The following is a 24,119-nucleotide window of genomic DNA, read 5'->3' on the forward strand; positions in this document are numbered from 1 at the left end:
TTGACCCTTGTGATGACAGAATCATGTCGGAGGTACAAATAATTGTATCCCCAATCTTGAATCATTTTAAATTGTCGCATGAATGGTCTACCCAATATCACTTCGTAGTTTGGATGTTTTCCAAAATCCACTACTGCAAAGGTGTGCTCATATTCAATCCCACATGTGGTGACCAATATGTTCTCAAGTAGCCCAAGGGGATGTTTTAAGCTTCCATCTGCTAGCTGCAAGCGCATCCTGGTACTCCTAATAGCTGGTTTGCCCCACTTTTCCCAAATGGACCTTGTCACAATGCCCACTCCTGCGCCACTATCAAGTATTGCAGTTGAAGATACTTTTCGCACTTCTAATGGAAGGGTAGCATTTCCCTGATCGTCCTCACAAAATTTTCCTACTTTGTTGATAGGAACTGGCATAACATGCTTTGTTTCAGGGTGTATAGTACACTCATGGTGACCCTTTTGTAGTAATACCTGCTCTGACAAACATGTGGCAATATCATTCCACAACTCAGGTCAAATTTTTATCAAATCAAGCAAAGGTAAGGTACAAGCCACTGGTGCTGACAAAATAGCTTGCACCATACTCATATCCTTCTCCTTTGTCAACCGTTTATGCATGGAGGGTATCCTCAAGGTTTGAGAACAGTCCTCATATTCTCCCAGATATGACGGTAAGGTTTTCATTGTATGCTTACTTCTAGGAGAAACAATTTTTTGAACTTCCTCCTGGATGCTTGGGCGTCTAAAGTTGTTTTCCGTGCCCCTGGTAAAATCCACCTTAGAGAATGGAGGCGAACTAATAGAGGACATGTTCTCATTAACTTTCTCATGAACTGCGGCCCACATCTCATTTGCCATGTCCTCATTAGCATCAATAACTTCATCATTGCATGGGAAGACAAGGCTAGGTGGTGGCAGATTACCTCCTTTCAATTGGGTGTCAATTGGTGCAGACCTTTCGCTAGGAGCTTGTGAAATGAGCTCACTTTTCATTTCCTGACTCGATGACACTTCTGGTATGGTTTCTAATGTTGGCTTAAGAGAGGTTGGACCCCGAGGAATAGGTGGTGATGGTCCCTCAAGTATTGACTGAGCTTCCCTAATGAGTTGCTGATGTACAGCTAGATTGATCTTCTCCTCACGAGGGTTTGGGTATTTTTGAAGCTTCTTGGGTAGCTCAGATAAATCTGCAATGCGACTTCTATGAGCATCAATGATGGCCTCTAGAGTCTCATTCACTTTATCCACAAAAACAGAACCCCCAGAACTATCCTCAGTCGTACTAGCCTCATTTTGTTTAGTACTAGGCCCAGGTTGAGGTTGATGCTCCTCATGCACTTCTTGGGATGTAAAAGTTTTATCCCTCATGTTTTGTTTTGAGGCTTCTTGAGAACCAGTGGATGTACTTTTAGTTCGCTTGTTTCGGTTCTTCTTCCTCCTAGTGGTCTTTTTTCTATTGGACTGTAGGGTCTTGTCCACTAGATTTGTCTCTGCATCCCTAGTTCGAGGTGTCTCATCAGTCTGTATTTCGGCATTTCGTGTCTGTGATCTAGTCATGACTCTAAGTGGCACGACATCCTCATTCTCAGATGAAGGTGGTGATGGAACTGTGCCTACAAGGTTGAGTGAGACCTTTGGTTGAGAGGTGCCCTCCTCATGTGGTTTTAGCAGACAATCTTTTGGGAAGTGTTCTACACAACACCCTAGACAATATCTTTCAATTGGTGGAAACTGTTGTACTGTTGTATTGGACCGAGATGCTTGCCTTGAGCGACGTGGACAATCACGAGCCCAATGGGGTTCTCCGCACTCATAACAGGGGCCCATTGGTTTGGCCTCTACTTTCCTTGGCTGCCATTGACCTGAGGGGCCTGGAGTCCTAGGTTGGTAGCCGCCTAGCAACATTAAAGAGTTTTGTTCCCCTGGTTGAGCCAGTGCTTGGTTTGGGTATGCGGGACTTTCAAAGAGATTTTCTTTGGATGAATATGATACATATTCCTCCTCCACATAGCCTGGGTTTACCAAGTCTCTACACATATTTGAATTGTCGTAGTCAACAACCCTCACAGGAGCAGTCCGTGGAGCAGGAGGTTGACTACCAAGAACAGGTCGTGCTTGCTCTTGTGCCATCGGTGGCTTACGTTCAAAATTAGTATACTGTTGATACATTTGTGGAGCCACTCCACCCCTTGGCTGCTCACGTTCCTGTCTCACTCTCGCAATGTGAGTACATTCCTGTGTGGTGTGGGTAAAGTTCCAAGCACAGGCTTGGCACCACTTTTTTGTGGGTTGGTTTGTGACTAGAGGAGAAAAGGTATTACATTCCTCTGTTTTATGGTTACCGCCACATGCTCCACAAAGATGAGGACCCGTAGGAAGTACACTCCTCATTCTCTGCTGCGGTTGTTGTGGCTGCATGGGTGGACGATAGGTCTGTCCCAATCTCCGTAGTACTAGGTTAGCTATCTGGTCTGGATTTACTAGCGCGCTAGACCCTGAACTTTGGTCATCACCCCACTGATCTCTAGGTTTCACCTCTGGGCTAGAACCATCTTGGAATTTGAAGTTATCGGTGAAATTCATAGCATCATGGCAACACTCATTGAAATTTGTATGCTTCTTCGCATAGAGACGTGTATGCAGTGTTGAATTTTTAAGTCCTTTTAAGAAGAGAGAAATTAATCGACTTTGGGTGGGCTTCTCATCTTCTGGGCAATGATTAATGTACTGCTTCATTCTATTTACACAGTCTCTAACACTCTCATTCTCGCCTTGCTTGAAAGAGTAGATGTGTGCTACCGTGTCATGTTGAATTCCCATCAAGGAAAAAGCAGTAATGAATCGCTCTTCCAAAACTCGTAAAGAAGATTTGTCTGAAGCCTCTAATGCCTGAAACCAAGCCATTTGAGAGCTAGAGGACTCTTTGGTCATTTGGTTGAGAGGCTCATAGAGAGAGCTTGCTCCATAGCTCCTTCTCATGTGCTCTCCCAAGGCTCTCCATCTCCATTCATGCTTCAATCTTGTACTCTCTATTCTTTACATTTTCAATGATATGAGATTATGGTCTACACACTTGCTAATCTAGATTTCTTAATGATGTTTTGATGCTAAAATCTGATTTGTAGAGTGCATGTGATGAAGCTTGTGCATGAAATGATGTGTAGTTGAGGCTTGTGTGATAGCTCTTTGCATGTTAGGTTCTTTGCATAAGTTGCATTTTTGTGCTTAAGTGTAGCCTAATCTTGATGCTTTGATTATGTTAGATTGATGTGTTGATTGTGTTAGATTGATTGCTTGAGTGTTGAAGAAGGATTGAGTAGGACTAGAAGTCATTAGTATGTGGTTAACTCATCTTCTCCCATTCGGGATAGCCTCTATGCGCTAACCGGGTTGCATTCACGGATTGACAAAGTGTGTGGGTTGGAGTGTAGCCTCCGCTATGCTATGATGTCCCAAACAATGGCGCCGCTGCCGAGGAACGCACACCTAAGTTAGTGAAGGGTGTTAACCATTACTTCTTACTAAGTGCTCCATTGATTGCAAACCGGGTTGCATTCACGGATTGACAAAGTGTGTGGGTTGGAGTGTAGCCTCCGCTATGCTATGATGTCCCAAACAATGGCGCCGCTGTCGGGGAACGCACACCTAAGTTAGTGAAGGGTGTTAACCATTACTTCTTACTAAGTGCTCCATTGATTGCAAAATCATGGATTAGGGTAGATTAGAGTAGAGTTTGTAAGGGCATTGAGTATGTCCAAATCCTTCAATTTGAGTATGCTTATCAGCCACTTGCTCAGCTCGAATTGCTTGCCTAAATGCTGCTACATGGTCGTATGGATCTCCTGACCCTTCATACTTCTTTACCAGTTTCTGAAGAGTTGATGGCCTTACTTGTCTTGAATACTCATTATAGGGCCTACGGCCTCTCACTCTCAGTGGGAATTGTTCCTCTCTTTGGAAAGATGGTCCACATGCATCCAAACTTGGTGTGCGTCCCCTATTACCAGCCTCACCAAACCCCTCCAAAGATCTTGTCACCCGCATTTCAGGAGGTGCATTAATGGGAGGCCGAGTTGGCTCCCCTACCCTCCGATTGTTATAGTGAGAAAGATGTTGGTGTGGTGTGACCGGTGGTCGCACATTTGGTGTAGGGCGATATCTTGGTGCTAGTTTTGGGCTACTAGCAGTGGTCCACTTGGATGTTGAAGGTCCCTCTCTAGTGAACTCTCGTAGGGGAGGAGCAACAGTTTCTCCAAGAAAGGCTGTCTTTCCCGGTTTGGCTGTATTTGTTGAGAACACTTCCATGAATAATGGTTGTCCTTTCCACGTGAGTTCCCGAATCTCTTTCCAATCTAAGGTTCGGTATTCATTGGCCCATTTATCAATTATTCTGTTCATGTGTCCTGCAAGCTTCTCAACTACCACCACATGAGCTAGAGGAAGATCTAGCTGTGGCAATCTAGTTGTGGCATATTATCCCTCTAACGAGTCCTTATAGACCACTTGAAGTGGGTCATCCTGTAAGACCTTTGTCATCACTGGAATTTGTTGTACAAACTCCCATTGGTTCTCAATCCCCTGATCCATTTTGCTCTTGCCTTTCCTATCCCTTTCCAAATTTAGATCTACAAGAAGTAAATCATCTATGGATGGCTTTGAGGACTGGTGGGCATTGGAGGGTCCAGGTATGTCCGGCTCAATGAGCCAGTCATCTCTAGACTCCCTTGCTCTGGAAAGTTCTGATAAGTCTAAGAACTCGGTTTTAGAGAGCTCCCCTAATTTGTCTACCTTTTCTGGATGGTAGGTGACTTCGTAGCGAACACCATCTCCACCCATGTACATGTTACCCTGGTCATTGACTAGAGGTGCTCTATCAAGTTCTGTGAAAATGTCTGCGATCTTAACAAGATACCATTGTTGTGGATCCCTAAAGATCTCAGCTCCTTGAGCATTTGTGTAGACATATTGGAGTCTCACATTGATGAGTGTTAACCCCATGGTGTCGGCTTCAAATGGATTAAAAGATCTTGCGGGTGTCCTATTTGGGGCTACGGGATGACTATTTGTCGGCCGCCCTAGATTGTCCATGGACAATGAACTAGTTGTTCTGGAGGAAAGGGTATCGGATTGGGAATCAGAAAGGGTTTCAGCAATATCCGCCAAATTTCCTACCGATTGGGTCCCACTTTCCTGCGTAGGTACTCTAGAAGGTGCCCTAGGCCCTATGGCAGAATCTATAAGACGTCCCGACCGCAAGTACATAAGGTCAATTTTTTTTGGTTTTTTATGTGTTTTTGTTTTGTTTTGTTTTTGTTTTTTTTGTTTTTGTTTTTTTAAAATAAAAATATATATATATATATGTATATATATATATATATGTATATATTTTTTTAACCTACCTAATCACTAAATGCAACTAAAATGCATATGTGTGGCGTAACTATCTATCCTATTTTTTTATTATTATTTTTTTTAATGATTTTTTTAATGATTTTATGATTTTATGTTTTTACTTTTTTTTAAATTACAAAAATTATGAATCACACTAAAAAAATACTAATTATGCACAAAGTTACAAAAATTAAAAAAAATACAAGTTACACTAATTATGCAAAAAAAAATAAAAAAAATGAAGAATTACAGAATATGCAAAAAAAATAGACTCCTAAACAACACTTAATTTATAGAAATTTTTTTTAATACTGTTTTTTAAATTTCTATTTCTTTTCTTTTGTTTTTTTCTCCTTTTGTTGTTTTTTTTAAAACTAATAAATTTCGTGCCAATTACGAAAAATATGAATCTACTAATTATACACAAAAATAAAAATAAAAAATGCACACTACTTTACTTATGCAAAATTTTACAGAAATTTTAAAAAATGGATTCAAACTACAAAAACTAAAAATTATTTTTCTTCTTTTTCTTTTTCTTTTTTTCTTTTTTTTTTAAATTTAATTATTTTTTTTCTTTTTTTTCTATCTCTTTTTCTCTTTTTTTTTTAATTTAATTGTTTTTCTTTTTTTTTCTTTTTCTTTTTTCTTTTTTTTTCTTTCTTTTTCTTTCTTTCTTTTTTTCTATTTCTTTTTTTTTAAAAAGAATATTTTTTTGTTGTTTTTTTATATTATTTTTTTATTTAAAAATACAAAAAATGAAAAATTAATAAAAATAAAAAAATAAAAAAAATTGAAAATTGCACCTACCTTATCCTCCACGCTCCACCGCTCCCGGATTCTTCTGCAGATTCGGCCCGTTGCTCCTTCACGTGCGGCGCCTTCAATGCTCTTTCCTCCTTCAGATGCAGCACCTTCTCCGCTCTCCGTGCTTCTCAGCTCTGCAGGCGTGCCGCCTTCTCTTCTCACCTTCTGTTTGCTACAGAAGGTGAACTGCCGGTCGCCTCCTCTTCGCTTCCAGTCGCTACTCTGCGCCTTCTTCTCCTTCTTCAACGGCCACCACCGCTACAGCCGGCCGCTTCTTTGCTTTAAGCTGTGGCGCCGCCTACACTGCCTGCTGATTTGACAGAGCTCCTCCTGCAGCTTTTCCCTCTTGGAGAGAAGCGAGGCGAGAGTAGCTTGAGGATTGGATGCAGCCCGCTGCCCAGACATCGGACACCTAAGGTGTTTGCGCTTTCAGTTCCTCAAAGCTTCAGAGTTATTTTTTTTAATTTTTCAGCCGCCTTTGCTTGCTTCTGTCAGCTGCCTGCGTTGGCCACAGCAGCACCAAGCTCTTCTTCATGCAGGTCTTCTCTCCCTTCGCGAGCTGCACTGCCAGCCGCCTCCAGCTCCCTCAAGCGCCACACCGCTTCTACTGCCACATCACCTGCAGACGTCCCCCTCAGCGCCTCTGCAAGCTAGAATGTCAACGTAAAAATATATATATATATATATATATATATTAGCTGCTTCTATTTAGACGTTCCCTCCACAGCACTTCTCACAATACCTTCGCCTTCTTCCAACTGGCCTCCCACAGCCTCTTTTCTTTTCGCTTGTGGCCAGTTTTTTTTCTCTGCGGTTGCCCTACAGCAACGCTGGCCGCCCACAGCCTCTCCAATGTATATATATATATATATATATTTTTAAAGCCGCCTCCAATGTTCTACCTCCTCGCTATACACCGGCCGCCCAACCTCTACAAGGTATATATATATGAATAAATATATATATATATATCTATATATATCTATTTATTTTTCTTTGCTGCGCCTCCAACGACACACCTCCTACAGCCCCTACGTCAGAAAATACAAAAACAGAAATCACTTGAACCTACTTAATGGCGGGATTACTCTACCGCAATGGGGTTTTAATTTTTTTTTTGCTTCTAATCAAAAAAATGAAAACACACAAGGCGCCCTTGAGATCACACACTCAATGCCCTTGCAAACTCTACTCTAATCTACCCTAATCCACGATTTTGCAGTCAATGGAGCACTTAGTAAGAAGTAATGGTTAACACCCTTCACTAACTTAGGTGTGCGTTCCCCGGCAGCAGCGGCGCCATTGTTTGGGACATCATAGCATAGCGGAGGCTACACTCCAACCCACACACTTTGTCAATCCGTGAATGCAACCCGGTTAGCGCATAGAGGCCATCCCGAATGGGAGAAGATGAGTTAACCACATACTAATGACTTCTAGTCCTACTCAATCCTTCTTCAACACTCAAGCAATCAATCTAACACAATCAACACATCAATCTAACATAATCAAAGCATCAAGATTAGGCTACACTTAAGCACAAAAATGCAACTTATGCAAAGAACCTAACATGCAAAGAGCTATCACACAAGCCTCAACTACACATCATTTCATGCACAAGCTTCATCACATGCACTCTACAAATCAGATTTTAGCATCAAAACATCATTAAGAAATCTAGATTAGCAAGTGTGTAGACCATAACCTCTTCAACACATCAATCTAACATAATCAAAGCATCAAGATTAGGCTACACTTAAGCACAAAAATGCAACTTATGCAAAGAACCTAACATGCAAAGAGCTATCACACAAGCCTCAACTACACATCATTTCATGCACAAGCTTCATCACATGCACTCTACAAATCAGATTTTAGCATCAAAACATCATTAAGAAATCTAGATTAGCAAGTGTGTAGACCATAACCTCATATCATTGAAAATGTAAAGAATAGAGAGTACAAGATTGAAGCATGAATGGAGGTGGAGAGCCTTGGGAGAGCACATGAGAAGGAGCTATGGAGCAAGCTCTCTCTATGAGCCTCTCAACCAAATGACCAAAGAGTTCTTTAGCTCTCAAATGGGCCACCTTTTATACAAAAACTCTAGAACTCCCAAAAGTTCCCATGTGGGATTATTGTCAAGCCCTCTCCCACATTCATCTACAACTTGGAATTCTTTTCAAGAGCCCTAAGTGTCTTTTTTGTTGCATCCTTGTATTGATTCGTCATGCAACATTGCTACCATTCAAAATCAGAGTATATTGATCGCGGCAAAGCTTCAGGCAAGGTTGCAGCCACCAAGACGACCAAATCTCATGCAAAGGGCAAGAAAAATGTATAACCACCTTCAATGAGTACAACGCAAAACAAAGATCCAAAGAAACCTATGCAGTGGGTTAATGGCATCATGAATTGTAATACCAATTGTCCGCCTAATCGTGATCAAGAAGATATCTCATGGAGCCCTATATTAGAGATTCCACTTTTCCGTGTTCATATTTGCACGCTTCATGCTAGGTTACGCATAATGGACAAATTACTGAAGTTACATATCAATTATGCATGGAATATGGAGCCTGAACATCTTCGCAACAACAACAAATGCATCAGTAAGCTAGAAGATGTCCTTTCAAGCGTGGGGCTTCATGGTGGTGCTGTAAAGCTAACTAAGGATACTAAAAGTCAGGACCGGGTCAGGATAATCCAAACAAAATATACATGGGTGGGTCCAAAGCAAGACACCTTCTCTCAAATTACAAGGGGTACAATAGTCACACAAAATATGAATTATGGAAGGCCATTTGTGAATGCACCACTTATCGTGGGAATAATGCGGAGCTTGGTCTCAAGCGGGCAAGGCTGTGGGAGTCACTTGACAAAATGATTCAATTGCTAGAAAAGGCTCCACTTGCTGAGAAGATTGCAAACTTAAAGACTGCAATACATACATTTACTCAGCAAATGGTTGATGCATGGGGAGAAACACATATCACCCACTATATGGTATTTACCTTTCTATCTATTTACTGATATTAATCGCCAAATAGTAAAATTCTGATATGATCTTTGTTGCAGCACATTATATTTGCCCATGCACAGTTTTTTCTCGACGAATATGGTCCAATGGCAATTTGGAGCACCCAAGGAATGGAGCGCTCTCATTATCAAGCTAAGGCAGCATACTTTAAGAACACACGACATGGTGGAGGTGGTAAGGAAAAAAGTAATGCCTTGCATGAGATGTTTAATTGGTTTTATCGCAGTTTGGGAGGTCGACGCCGACAAAAACCAAAAGGGCAGGTGTCATTACTACGAAGGGTTGTAAAAAATGTCAATCTGTAACAACGAGCAATTGCATGGCGAGCATCAAGTGCCATGCATGGGATGCGTGAGTGGTTCGCTGCGCTGAGGCGTATGGGTCAAAAATGGGTTCCATATTAACCGGCTCATTTAGAGCCACGCGTACACCATTCCCTCGACCTCTCTCAGAGGCTGAGTAGCAGGAGCGTGTGCTGGAAGAGCAACAACGCCAGATTGATGAGGAGGCGCATAGAAGAAGAGAGCAACAGCAAGCAGCTAGAAGAGGAGCTAAGGGTCGCATTTGAGGAAGACCAGGAAGCACTTCTGTGTATTGAGCAAGAGCAGTATCAACAGGCTGCTGACTTCTATGAAGCAGAGGAAATAAGCCGTCGTGAAGAGCAGGATAGGCTCTTAGCACAAACACTACATGAGGAACTTGAGAGGCGTCAGCCCCAGTCTCCACCTAAAAAACAAAGAATAAAGATTCGTGTCAAGAGAAAGAAGGAACGTGCAAACATGCAGCAAGAGGTGGAGATGGAAGAGGAGGATCGACAACAAGTAGAGGAGCAAAGGGAGAGGGAAAGACTAGAGCAGGAGGAGCAAAGGGAGAGGGAAAGACTGGAGTAGGAGGAGCAAAGGGAGAGGGAAAGACGGGAACAAAGAATTCAAGAAGCATGCAGATTAAAACAAGAACAAGAAAAGAAGAAGGCAGAAGCAAGTAAAAGAAGACTAAATCTAGATCCAGCCGAGCAAGAAAGGCGAAAAAAATTTAGAAATGATAGACAACCATGGGAAGAGAGATCGCATCCACCACCACCCCCTGTAGCCAACAAGAAGAGAAGATGGAAACTGGGGACCGTGGCTCTGCGAGAAATCAGAAAGTACCAAAAGAGCACAGACCCCATCATGGCGAAGGCCCCTTTTGCAAGAGTTGTAAAAGAAGTCATCGACAAGTACAGTGACTCGGGTACAGAGTACGGCACTGGAGGCCCTCCAAGAGGCGTCAGAAACAATTTTGGTCTCTCTGTTTCAAGATTCGGTGATGTGCCATGCTCACGCCAAAAGGGTGACCCTAAAGCCTGTTGACATGGCACTTGCACTACGTTTACGTCAAGATAAAGCGCTCCATAAGAAAGGATTTATAGGATAGGATTAAGCTTTTAGGCGGCGGCCTTTGTGCCTTTTGTAATCTCGAACATTGTAATACATTTTTTTGAATCTATAAGATATTGTCAATGACTCATTAACCAACGTATTCATTTGTTTCAAGTGTGTTATAAAAGCAGACATTTCATTTCTTGTACTGTTGTTTGAATGGGTAAAACTGTTGATCATGTATTAAGAGCCTTAGTTAAACAGGAACAAAATTTATATTATTGATAAGGTGATTGTGAAACATTATCTTGTTATACGTGGTATTGTTGTTGGCATTGAACAAAGGATCCTTACATAGTGCAGAAACAAAATTAAATTGAATTTATTTTAGGTCCAAAAAAAGGCTTAAAGCTCAATAAGGCCTTAGAAAAGCTTAGGGACAAAAAAAAAAGTTATTTGGGGCTCAAAATCACCTGGTGAAGTCTGGCATTAGATAGAACATTTTTTAAAAAAGCAACAGTTTTTCTTTTTTTTTTTTTGATGTTTCTAGGCAGAGTAATCATAAAAAAAGTGCACACAATGCATTAATGTGTGAAAAAATGATCAAATGATGCCTGTGCGCTACGGCGTGAATTTAAGCCTGTCCTGAACTTTGAAAGGCATAAATTCGCGCCGTAGTGCACAGGCTTGTTTTTTTTTTGTACTCTTTCCAGCATTATGTGCACTTTTTTGATGGAAAATATGCTTACAAACATCAAAAAATATAAAAAATTTTGATTTTTTTAAAATTGTTCAGATTTTGTACTGCCAGATTTCAGCTGGATGTTAAGTGACATTCAAAGAACAAATATTTGATCATTATCAATGAAATTTCCTACACATTCACATGCCTGCCAAAAGTTTATAGGGCACAGTGCTGACACAACAAATAAACAAGAGAAATGGTTCAGAATTCTTAAAAACATTACAATTAAAAAAGTATACATTTTGTATTAATTTTGTAGAAAGAAAATTACAAGTTCCTGAGAAGATTTCTGGGAGCTTCTTTAGCTTCGTCACTCTGCGTGGCTTTCTCACCTAGGCTATTAGCTATAATAATAGGATTGGTTACACCTTTGGAGATTGATGTAGCACAATGGCTTAGCACATGGCCGGTGTAGTTGCCTGCAAATGTATACATAGCTGCCTCCCTGCTAATAAGTATACATTTGTTTGCATTATTTGCTAGCCCATCTTCGGTGAGAACCCCACTTAGAACTTTACACTTGATGAGCTCTGCTTGTGCCTCCTCAGAGTACTCTAAATGGATTACTCGAATAAATAATGGAGAGAGGCTAGGAAGGTAATGAATTAGGGAGGTGTCTCATCCATCGGATTGCACATGAACTCCACCTCCACGTGCAGCAAACTTTTGTCAAAAATATAAGCTTTCTACAAGAGAAAAAGATCAGGTGTTAGTAATAACTCACTTATAAATATGAAGGCACGACTTTGATTTAACCCCACCTCAATGTCATCATCACATTGGCTAATGCGTGGGTTGCATATGTCTATACTGCTTCCATGCTGCTCAACTGATGTATCTACATGCAAGCGCTTATGTGGTTGAAATGCTTCTTGAGGGACACTTTCATACTCTGCTGCTACATTTTCTATAGCAACAAGAGCATTGGAAATAGTTTCCTCAATTGTACGTTCTGTATCATAACCTTGGAATGCTAGCGCTTTGGTAAGATCATGGTCATCAAAATCAATCTGTACACCTGCAGTCTGTTGCTCAAGTGTGTCTTCTTTGTAGAAACCAGACCCAATTGCTAATATGCTTAGGGCCTCATCCTCCCTTAACCCCAAGGATTTACAAATGTCATCAAGGAAAAGAAATTCCTTGTTATCCATGATGATGGGATTCAAAGCGGTTACATCCAACTCAGGGATCTCTTCCACAATTTCATCCCCTTCGAGGTCACGATGAGGCTCTTCATCCTCAGTTGACCCTTGTTGGAGAAGCACCAAGGCCATGGACGCTTCAGCTTCTTCTGAGAAAACCTCTTCCACCTCGCCTTTGGATTCCTTCACAAGAGCTACTTCTTTACTCACTGCCTTTCCCTTCTTTTTTTCTGTATCCCTGGCTTCTTGCAGAAACAGTGCTAACGTCATATCCCATGAAAGGAAGGTGGTGCCTACATTACCAACCTGCAATTCATAAACGGTGTCATCATCTTGGACCCTGTAATTGCTAGATGTAAGCCCTTTCAAAAATCGGTTGAGCCTGAATCGGAACGACTTGTCACCATGGTACAGATGCCTGATTAAGTCCACTGGAACCCATTTAGTGGTGGACTCAAGCAATTGCACGACATATTGTGCCACTACATCATTCATGTACTGGACCTGCTCTTGAAAAGCCTCTGCGTGAAGGTCTATAGTTTTCTACATATCAATCACCCCCTCAAAAATGGCGGTGTTGTGACCTGCACCTGCTGAGAGCCCAATTTTCTCAAGTTTTGCGCGTAGCGAGTTAGAGCTTGAAGCCATGGCGGGATATTGAAGGGAAATAGAAACTGCAAGATCTTAAGAATGAAATGAGCTTTATAGAGTAAAACCTATTCTTATAAAGCATTCCACTATAACACTTAATAAATTTATAGAACATACTTAAAAATTTTAAAATTAACAAAATTAAAATCCAAATTACAGTGAAATATAGAGGACATTGGGGCTATGGTGCAATCAATAATTTTGTATTCAAAAGTACACCGCTACAAATTATCGCCAAAAATCACTCAAAATGTTACCTAAGTCTGCAACTTAACAATCTTTCAAGCTAAGGACCCTAGGGGGCTCCAATGACACACAGAGTGTATGTTTCTCTGACCTGTGACGCATGGGTCGATTAGAAACAACAAACTTGAATTGGTTCCTTACATTAAAGGACATGACAATACAATCTCTCAACTGAGCAAAATTCTAATCATCATTAACTACCACTGTATGCTCCTCTCCTGGGTGAACTTCAATATGAAGTTCTACCTCCCTCCCCTAGCATAGAGATCAGAGTCCAAAGCTTCCCATTCACCATGCGAGCATTTCCACCTTCTAATAGGGTACACCATAGTTAGATTTTGCTTGCCTATCTGTACCTGCATCTTACCATTGACATTACCGCTGAGCACTTTATTACATCGCCCTGATGTTCTGCCACCTTGGTGGTCCAATCGCCTTTTAGAAATGTATCTAGAGCTTCAAAGGCCCCATCTTTGCTTATCCACATTGTTGGGGTGCGATGGAACTTGCCTGCTTTGAAAATAGCAATAAACACATGTAAAGGCATGAAAAGAGATACACTTATCCTGTGGGATCCATATGCAGCCTTTAGGCTTGACTGAATGTCATGGAGAATCCTGCACTGAAAGCTCTCCATTGTAGTGGGGTCTGGAATGGGCCATTCCGGGCTATTTAGTGCAGGAGGAGAAATTGGCTCAAGTGCTCCAAACCTTCCCCTCTGTGGCACAACATATATTGCAGCAATGAAAAATACTCCTCTATTTGCAAGTTCGAAACTTGTTTCCCCAGCATACATAAGCCTACCTAGATCAACATGACATGCTTCGAAAGTCCCTGTAAAACATTCTAGAGGCTGCCATTCCACACATGTTGAAGGGAAAACATCTACATACAATAGAATACATTGGAGTTCTTGATATTCACATAGTCTTCATGCAAGCATTTCTCTAAAGCAAAGAAACATTAAACAAGTTCTGAAACTTAGAGTTAGTTGGGAACCGTGGTGAGTTCTCATCTTCAAGATGTATTTGGCTTGAGGTGTAAACATGTTGCACCTTTGCAAGCCGCTTTCCATCCTTGTTGCAAACTTTGAATTCTAAGATCCTTCCTTTCCAGTGATGGCTTGTGGAAGCCATGTGCCTTCGAGGAACCTTGTGTGCACCCCTCAAACTGGGCTGCATTGTTATCCACATGAACCGCTTAAAAACAGTAGGAATCCAATAACCTTCATCATCCTGTACTTTGGAAATAGCCATGGACTCGATAGTGGATGATGGCCTGCGTACACACTGAAGAGCCATAGATGGCCCAAATGAAAAGAAAGTGAATGTTAAGAATATGGCAAAAAAGCAAATACTTGCTCAGAGAGAGAGAGAGAGAGAGAGAGAGCTAGCTAAAGCTTCAAAGAAGTTTGCTGCAAATCCATACACACACACACACACACAATACACACACACACACACATGCACACACATGCACACACACACAGAAAGCTAAACCTTCAAAAGAAAGCAAATGAGAGATTGCATTAGGTGCTTGCATATGCAGAGAGAGAGAGAGAGAGAGAGAGAGAGTCTGATAACAGAGCTTCCTCTAGAGAGAGAGAGAAGGGCTGATAACAGAGCTTCCTTTGAGTAGCTGGTAGCAAAGAGCTTTCTTCAAAAGAAAGCTAATGAGAGATTGCATTAGGTGCCTGCTTGTGCAGAGAGAGAGAGAGAGAGAGAGACAGAGACAGAGTCTGATAAACAGAGCTTCCTCTAGAGAGAGAGAGAGGCTGATAACAGAGCTTTCTCTGAGTAGGTGGTAGCAAAGAGCTTTCCTCAAGTTGGAGATGAAGATAGGGCTGCAAGTGAGGGTGTAGTGAGTGGTAGATGGGGAAAGTGGGTTAGTCAAAATGGAGGAGAGAGAAACACGTCCCTACTTTTGGAGGGAAGAGGGAAGTGAGGGGGGTAACTTTTTGAAACTTTTCCTTTAAAAAAATATTTAAAAAAAAGATATTGAAGATTTTCTTTGCTGGCAGATCTGAAAAAGGTAAGATTCTACCTTTGACCACAAGATTTAGGTTCTTAATCAACCCAACGTTTTTGTACACATGTATTTTTCCTATTGGCCTTCACACTAATCATCTCCTTAATCTCATGTCAGCTTAAAGGGCCCCCATAGACCTCAACCTTCCCCTAATGCATCTTGAAAGCCTTGTATTGTGGCCCAAGACCACGTAGACAGACTTCCACCTTGTCATCATCATCTACTGAAATGCCAATAGATGCAAGGGATTCCACAATACCCTTGATCTTAAATGCATAGTCATTCACAGACATACTCTTGTTTATGCCATAATTTGACATCTTGCCAGACACACAAATTTACCAGAAACAACACTCTGGTTTGTCCTGCACAAACTGTTGTTTTTTCTACAGCGGTACTGTAGTACACACAAATATCACAACCAGTGACCTCAATGTGCATACATACACCCAATGGCAACTGTTGACCTCCTTGCAGCACACACAATGTCTGCACAACCAATCTGTCTTCCTGCAATTCTTAAAACAGAGTTTTGCATAGAATCGATGACTTACCCGCAGTGCTCGAAATCGCCTGCTTTCTGAAAAACGGAGGTCGTAACGCACCCGAAATGTGTTTTTGTCCGAAAGGACATTATAGCTGCCCTATAGCTTTACTCCCGTGAAGAAAGCTCCTCAATCAGAGATCGTTTGCCGGTGCCTCTCGTAGAGCTCCCGACAAGGGTGTAGTCGCCAACACAAATAGGGAAGAGAGATGAAGCTCTTACCCTCGTACCACTTCCTGTGCTTCTCTTGCTTGCAGCTCAACCCTTAGCATGAACCAAGCTCTGATACCATGAAAAGATGCAGGGGAGAAGAGAGCTTGAGCTCTTGTAAGCACACACACACTCACAAAACCCTAAAAGAGAACACACAAGGTGAGAGGCTGAAAATCTTCTTCTTCTTTACACAACACTCAACACACCATATACAAAGATAAGAGTACACATGATACGAAAGGTGCTCAACCAAATACATACTAGGGTTCTCTATAGTGTGAACCCAACTAAATGAGCTGGCGCTATAACTATGCCAGTCTCTAGAATGGCTGTCACACAGCCTGTCATCCCACTGGCCGCATATCACCCATGATCTCACCAACCATGCCAGTGGTGTAAGTGTGGGACCTATCCCCCCCACAGGCGGGTCATCAGTGTCCAGCGCCTCATTAGTATCCAGCGCCTCACTAGATATAAGCTGGATATATCAACACTCCCCCTCGAGCTCAACTCCATCTCATGTACACCAAGCGAAGCCCTGAATCTACGGAGCTTCTCTGTACCCAATGCTTTGGTGAAGATGTCAGCAACCTGATCTTGTGTGCTGACATAAACAAGGTCAACGTCTCCTGCCAAAACCATGTGTTTCTATTGGCTGGTCGATGAGTACTACAATCAATTTTTGGAACCTGACCACAACCACTATGTTTGGATCTGGTATTCTCTACCACGATTGGATCGCGGAGGTGAGAATTTCATTCTCTTGACTTGCTATATCTGGAAACTCCAATGCGAGAACTTCAAAAAATTGTAGCAAACATGGGAGTCACGTTCTTGTTCTACCTTGAATTGTAGTGCCGTGAGTCTTCGTTTGATAGGCATGAAGATTTTGACCAAATGCTTTTGACAACCTAAATCATCAGTTAAAGGTCCTACATGTAGTGTTAGAAAATAACAGTGTCCCACCCAACCAATCAAATTAGGGAGAAGTCTTTACCTTCGCTAGTTTTTCCTTCGAAAATACCTCTAATTTCAAGGGGAGCAAAAATTTCAACTTGTTTTTTTCTCAAACTGAGGAATGGAATATACATTAGAGGGTAGTTTTCTTTCGACGGAACACTTGACGGAAGTGTTTGGGAAACTAAAAATGAATCCTTTTCACCATGGGTTGAAGAGGAAATTATAATTTTTAAGAATAGTATTCTTTATATTGGTTTGTTCTAACTCATGGTTATAGATGGGTTCGCCTCATGGTAGAGCCACCTTAACTTTTGAAGAATCGGCCTCGAACAATGTCTCTTTATCTTTTTTTTAGTAAATAACTAAATAGAGGAAATGAATAAGCATACGAAGGAAAAAACTACTTATTCAAAATTATTATTTCCTCTTCAACCCATGGTGAGTAGGATTCAAAGTGAGAGTGCCCCTAGATATTAAAGATTGACAAGTTGAAACGACTCCAAAGTATAAGAGGGGCCGGTCATTGTCCTCACGCCGGCCATATACGATTCGATTAAAGTTCAATATGAATTGGAGAACACAACACGGATCCTTGAAGTCAAAATTTGCTACTCGACGCGGCTGCAGCTTGGACGCCCCGCGGGAGCTGGGCTAAGTGGGTGTCGGAGCCGCGCGCGCATTTGGCTCGGATCCTATGGCAGCGCGAAAGAGGGCGCTAGGGCCCTCGATGCAGCTCGATACATATATATTATATATTATGATATATATATATATATATATATATATATATATATATATATATATATATATATATTCATATTCTTCAGTAGTAAAATAAAGTATTCAATAGGAGTTAGAGAATTAACTGGTATGCCTTGTGTATCAAAATTCATTGGAAAATTAAATAAGGTTTAATAAGGGTATTCGCGTTTGATAGTAGAATACGTGTATCATTTTAAGATAATGATTTGAATTATCTTTTATTAATCATTATTTATGTTGTGATTATAAAATGGTTTATGTGATTACATCATAAAAGAGGGCCATGTTGGCTAGTCGTAAATTTTAAGAATCAGAATTTTAAAATTTTAGTTATAAAACCGGTTAACCTATGCAATTTTTCAATAAAAACCGGTGAACTTCAAGGTCATCCTTTTTTTCACTAGTTAGAATAAACGTTTATTTCTAACACTGATCCAAATAAAGCAACTCCTTTTTTACATTGATCTAAATAAAGCGACTCCTTTTTTACATCCAAGTAAAGCAACTCCTTTTTTACAACCAAATAAAGCAACTCCTTTTTTACACTGATCCAAGTAAAGCAACTCCTTTTTTACACTGATCCAAATAAAGCAACTCCTTTTTTACATCCAAATAAAGCAACTCCTTTTTTACACTGATCCAAATAAAGCAACTCCTTTTTTACACCCACCATACTTCTGTTATTTGCCCTCTCCATTATCATTCCACCCCTGCTCATCACTACACATTGAGAATTGCTAGAATTTCTCTCCATAATTAGAGAATATTCTCTCTCTCTCTCTCTCTCTCTCTCTCTCTCTCTCTCTCTCTCTCTCTCTTTGAAATTGTGCAAGGAATCATGTAAATGTTTGTAAATTTTAAATTTTGTTTAGGATAGTAGAATCCAAGTTTGGTACAAATTAGCACGTCTTAAAAGGTTGTTGTACAACAACAACTGATTTTTTCTAGGGTGAGAGTTTTTCTTTGCCTTCTCTTTATAGCATCACCTAGCTTAAGACTCTCATTTGTCATAGTAAGCACCCAAAAAAAAAGAAGGGGGGTTTTCCTTATGGCAACAAATCTAGTAGTTGGGGTTATGGAGACTCACAGGTCTCTAGCTAGCTTATAGGGCCACAATTGACTTGGTATGGGTGTCAAGACTTGAACCAAGCCCTAACCACTAGGGTTTTGTAGTAGGAAGTGAAACATCAAACCCCCAAGCCATTTCCTCGAATGTTGAGCCAGCTTGTACACATCAAGCCCTCGTTTACATGCCGAGGACCTACACCATGCCAAAGATCTCCTCTCCTTTGACATTCACAACAACGAGCCTAGCACATGTTGATATATTGAGCTCAACTAGTGCTACAACGGACATTGATGACCCGCCTGGGTGATAGCTTTTGCAGCTATGTCACTTGCATGGTTGGTGGATTATGGTTGATATGCCGCCAGTGGATGATAGGCTATGTGATAGTAGCCACTTTGGAGTACTAGAGTTATGGCATAGTTATAGCACCATCTCATATAGTCAGGTTCACACTATAGACCGACTACTTTGTATGTTGTTGTAGTAGAGTACTTTCCCTTTATGTATATACTCTTATCTTTTAGTTATATGGTTGTAGAGAAGAGAAGAAGATAGAAGAAAATTCAGTCATCCATCTCTCTCGTGTCTTGCACTCTTTTGTGTGTGTGTGTGTGTTTGCTAGCAACGAGCTCAAGCTCTCTCTCTCCCCCACATTCTCTTTAGCACATGCACAACACATGTACCCACCCACAACTTCATGAGAATGGGAGATGACCTTCATAGGATGCATGATAAACCTCCTCTCCAACTCTCAGTTCCCTCTAGAGTCTACATGGTGATGCACATCTCCTGCTTCTCTCCACGCCCCTAAAAAGTTTTGATAGAGACCCCACAACCTGAGTCCCAATGTTCACGAACAATCGACATTTAGTGTATTTTACTAGCTGAAATTTTGAAATCCTGAATGAAATTGAGTTAATATTGAATAAAACCGGTCATCTTTTACCATTTTCACTTATAAAAATTGACAAATCTCATCATTTTGAGCTACAAAATTGGCTAGATTCTTTTTTTCCATTGGTTGGGAAAAAAAATTTCACGAGCATTGAATTATCAACCCCAAAGCCTTAAATGTCACTAGTCCTGCCTTGTGGAATAATCTAAGAGTGTACAAAGAGGAGTTGGGCTCAATGGTGATGTAAGCAAGAAGTAGTTCAAATCTTAGAGACAAATTGGATACCAACAGATGTGGCAAGCATCTTAATGTCTCCCTTCCTATTTCTCTTGTAAAGGACTAACAAAATGCTTGCCAAGCTAGGGCACTCATTGGTCTATGCTATGGCGCTGCTACTCATCTACGTCAATGAAGGTTCTTAGAAATTGGATCTGAGAAATAATTGGGTTCCCAAGGGTATAGAAGTTGTTCACACTTAATAATTGGGTTCCCATGGGCATAGAAGTAGTTCAAATATAGTACTTAATAGTTATTTCTCTTTCTCTTATTCAGGGAGGAAAGAATGAGTATAATGCTTTAGGTGCAAGATAGTGAATGATCAAAAGTTCTCCTCTGTATGGATAAACAACATTGCGAAAAATATTTTTTACATTTGAGAAACGCAAGGAATATTCCCCTTTTTTAACCTAAAAATTTACATGTTTTAAACTAATTTTTTGAAAATTAGTATTTTTCGGGGTGCCTTCTTTAATTGGAGCCCATATAGCAATATTGTTTTCTGTGAAATCACTTCAACTTTATACTATTGGGTAAAAACGCCTCATATTCATAATATTATATAATGGCAAGTGAACCTTCTCTAGAATTCAAGAAATCATAGCATGAAAGAGGTAATAAAACACATTCAAAAAAGACTAGATTCTTGGACTCAATACACAAGGACTCTTTACTATTGATCTTCATCTGACTCGATCCCATCTATATTTATGTTATCTCCATGGTTGGAGGACGAAGATGATATTAATTTGTCATCTTCCTCTACACTATCAACCAACACATTTTCTGCATCTTGATGTAGTCCAAGCACATCTTCTATTTGAGAGAGAGTCCTTCTCCTGTTTGTCACACATGCTTAATATCTCAAAGATTTGTTGGGAGTGTTTTCTTGAATGTATGTATTTTTTTCAAGCATACGTACGTTGATCTCTACTGGGATAAACACACTTTTATTGGGGACATTTCTTGACCTCTTTCAGTTTCCATGTGCCATCACATTTGCCACCATCTCCAATGAGTACTTACCCTTGAATGGATTTGGATGTGTGGTTCTCACCGATAGAATATCTACAATTTAGAACCTTAGTGAATGGAAATTTCCAAAGTGATGAAGACGAGGTTGACATGTACAGAAATTGAGTCTGGATTTACGGATCCATCAGTCCAGCCATCCAGTCCCGTGTTTTAGCCAACTGCCCAACCACTGTAGTGATGGGATCCAATTAGGAATTTGGGTAGGTTTTGTCCCAGGTACCAGGGAAAAGCGTTCCCAGGCCCCCTAGCCAGATATTCATGCAAACATAAAACTAGTCACACCACTTACACACCTGCTATGAACTTGCCTTTTTCACAGATTCAATAATCTTTAAAACAATCATTTAATGAAACCATAGTGTAACTGATCATAATCCTCTAATTATCCAGTTGAATCCTAATTTCCAGTTCATTCCTTCATCGGTGTACCTATGACATCATTGGCAATTAGAACGCTCACCACCTATTCACTCAGGGGCCTTTTCAATAGTTCCTAGCTCATAGTACCCGACAATATAATCACATAAAAATATCCAGATGGAATCTCCGTTGAAGATCAGCAAGATCAACCAACAGATCCATATAAAAGAGCCATGGACTCATCCGTTGAGGACCAGCAAGGTCAATCAAGCAGATCCATGCCCGAATTCAGAAAACAACTCTTACTCCTTGTTCCAATATCTTCCTCGACATACTTGTGGGTATCTTCGACGACCCAAAGCCCCGAGCACTGTATGGTCAGCACCCTCTAGGATCCTTTGCAAGTCACCTAGCGCTTCACTCATAGGCCACTTCCTTGGTCCCTCATCCACTGCACCGGAAGCTCACCATTTAAATGAAACCGAGGCTGGTCAAGACCTCAGTTGCCGCGACCTTGCTACGCGAGACGTCCTCCGTTGACTCTCCGTTTTACCAGTTGCAACTTTAACAGATAGGTCTCCACCACGACCTCAATCACAAGATGGTCAAAATGCTTTCCCAGCATTCTTGACATAAAACAGTCATTTAAAAACAGATTTCACATACAAATACAGTTCCAACAATATTTCCATCTTTTCTCATTACTCCGCATCCTTTCACATTAGTCCCCATCTTTTCTCATCTTACCACAATTTTATTTTCTTCATCGATCCCTATCACATCACATCATTCCCACATCAAATCACATCCAATCACAGCATCCACACATCAATCCACATCATCCATACATCCATCCACATCAACCACATCAATCCACATCATCCATACATCCATCCACATCAATCCACATCATCCATACATCCATCCACATCCATCCACATGTCAATCCACATCATCCATACATCCATCCACATTACCCACACATCAATCCACATTCATTTCATAAGTATTCCCATTCTCATCTAATCACATCTTTTTCTATCTCATCTAATCACATCTTTTTCTATCTCATCACTTACTTCCTCATTTATCCTCATCAGGTCTCATTCACTTGCATCTACCCAAACATCTCATCACTACACCACTTATCGTTCATTCACATCCCGATTCACATCACATCACATCCATTCACATCCCTTATCATTTATTCATATCCCGATTCACATACTAACACATTCATTCACATCCTATATCATTCATTCACATCCTGATTCACATGCTAACACCTTCATTCATATCCTATATCATTCATTCACATCCCGATTCACATGTTTACATCTTGATTCACATGCTATCACATTTATTCACATCCCTTATCATTCATTCACATCTCGATTCACATGTTTACATCCTGATTCACATGCTATCACATTCATTCACATCCCTTATCATTCATATCTATCCAATTTACATCACATCTCATCGCCTCAATTCTCGTTTATATCCATCACATTTACATCCACATGTATTCTCCCACATACATCCACATCCATACTTATCACATACACATCCACATCTATCCTTTCACATACATCCACATCCATACTTATCACATACACATCCACATCTATCCTTTCGCATACATCCACATCCATTCTTTCACATACATCCACTCCTACTCTTCACATACATCCACCTCTATTCTTCACATCCATCCATCCATTCATTCACATTTATCTGATTCACATCACATCTATCCATCCATTCATTCACATTTATCTGATTCACATCACATCTATCCATCCATTCATTCACATTTATCTGATTCACATCACATCTATTCATCTATTCATTCACATTTATCTAATTCACATCACATCTATCCATCCATTCATTCACATTTACCTGATTCACATCACATCTATTCATCTATTCATTCACATTTATCTAATTCACATCACATCTATCCATCCATTCATTCACATTTATCTGATTCACATCACATCTATCCATCCATTCATTCTTTTATAAAAATTAACTTCAGTGGGAATAACACTTTTATAAAAATCCCTTTATACATCTATTTATGCATAAATTCAATTTTAAGAAAAATAACACTTTCGAAATAAAATAAAAATAAATTCCTTTATGCATCTTTCTATGCATAAAATCAAAATTGATGAGAATAACTCTTTTGAAATAAAAATAAATTCTTTATGCATCTTTCTAAGCATAAAATCAAAATTGATGAGAATAACTCTTTTGAAATAAAAATAAATTCTTTATGCATCTTTCCATGCATAAAATCAAAATTGATGAAAGTAACGCTTTTATAATTAAAAGAATTCAATATGCATCTTTCTATGCATAGAATTTAATTTTAATAGAAATAACACTTTTATAATAAAAATATTTCTACTATGCACTTTTCTATGCATAGAATGAAAATAACACTTTTAGAATACACAAATGATGGGGATTACTCTTTTTGAATAATAAAAGATAAAATTTATTTCACAAAATTTAAGAAAAATTTACCATAACCTCCTTTGTATGGCTGACCATTTTTTAATTTTTTCTATTCTTAAGTTACTT

The sequence above is a fragment of the Cibotium barometz genome, chromosome 42, assembly GCF_041138505.1.
Source record: "Cibotium barometz isolate CiBa-2024 chromosome 42, ASM4113850v1, whole genome shotgun sequence".
Classification (NCBI taxonomy): domain Eukaryota; kingdom Viridiplantae; phylum Streptophyta; class Polypodiopsida; order Cyatheales; family Cibotiaceae; genus Cibotium; species Cibotium barometz.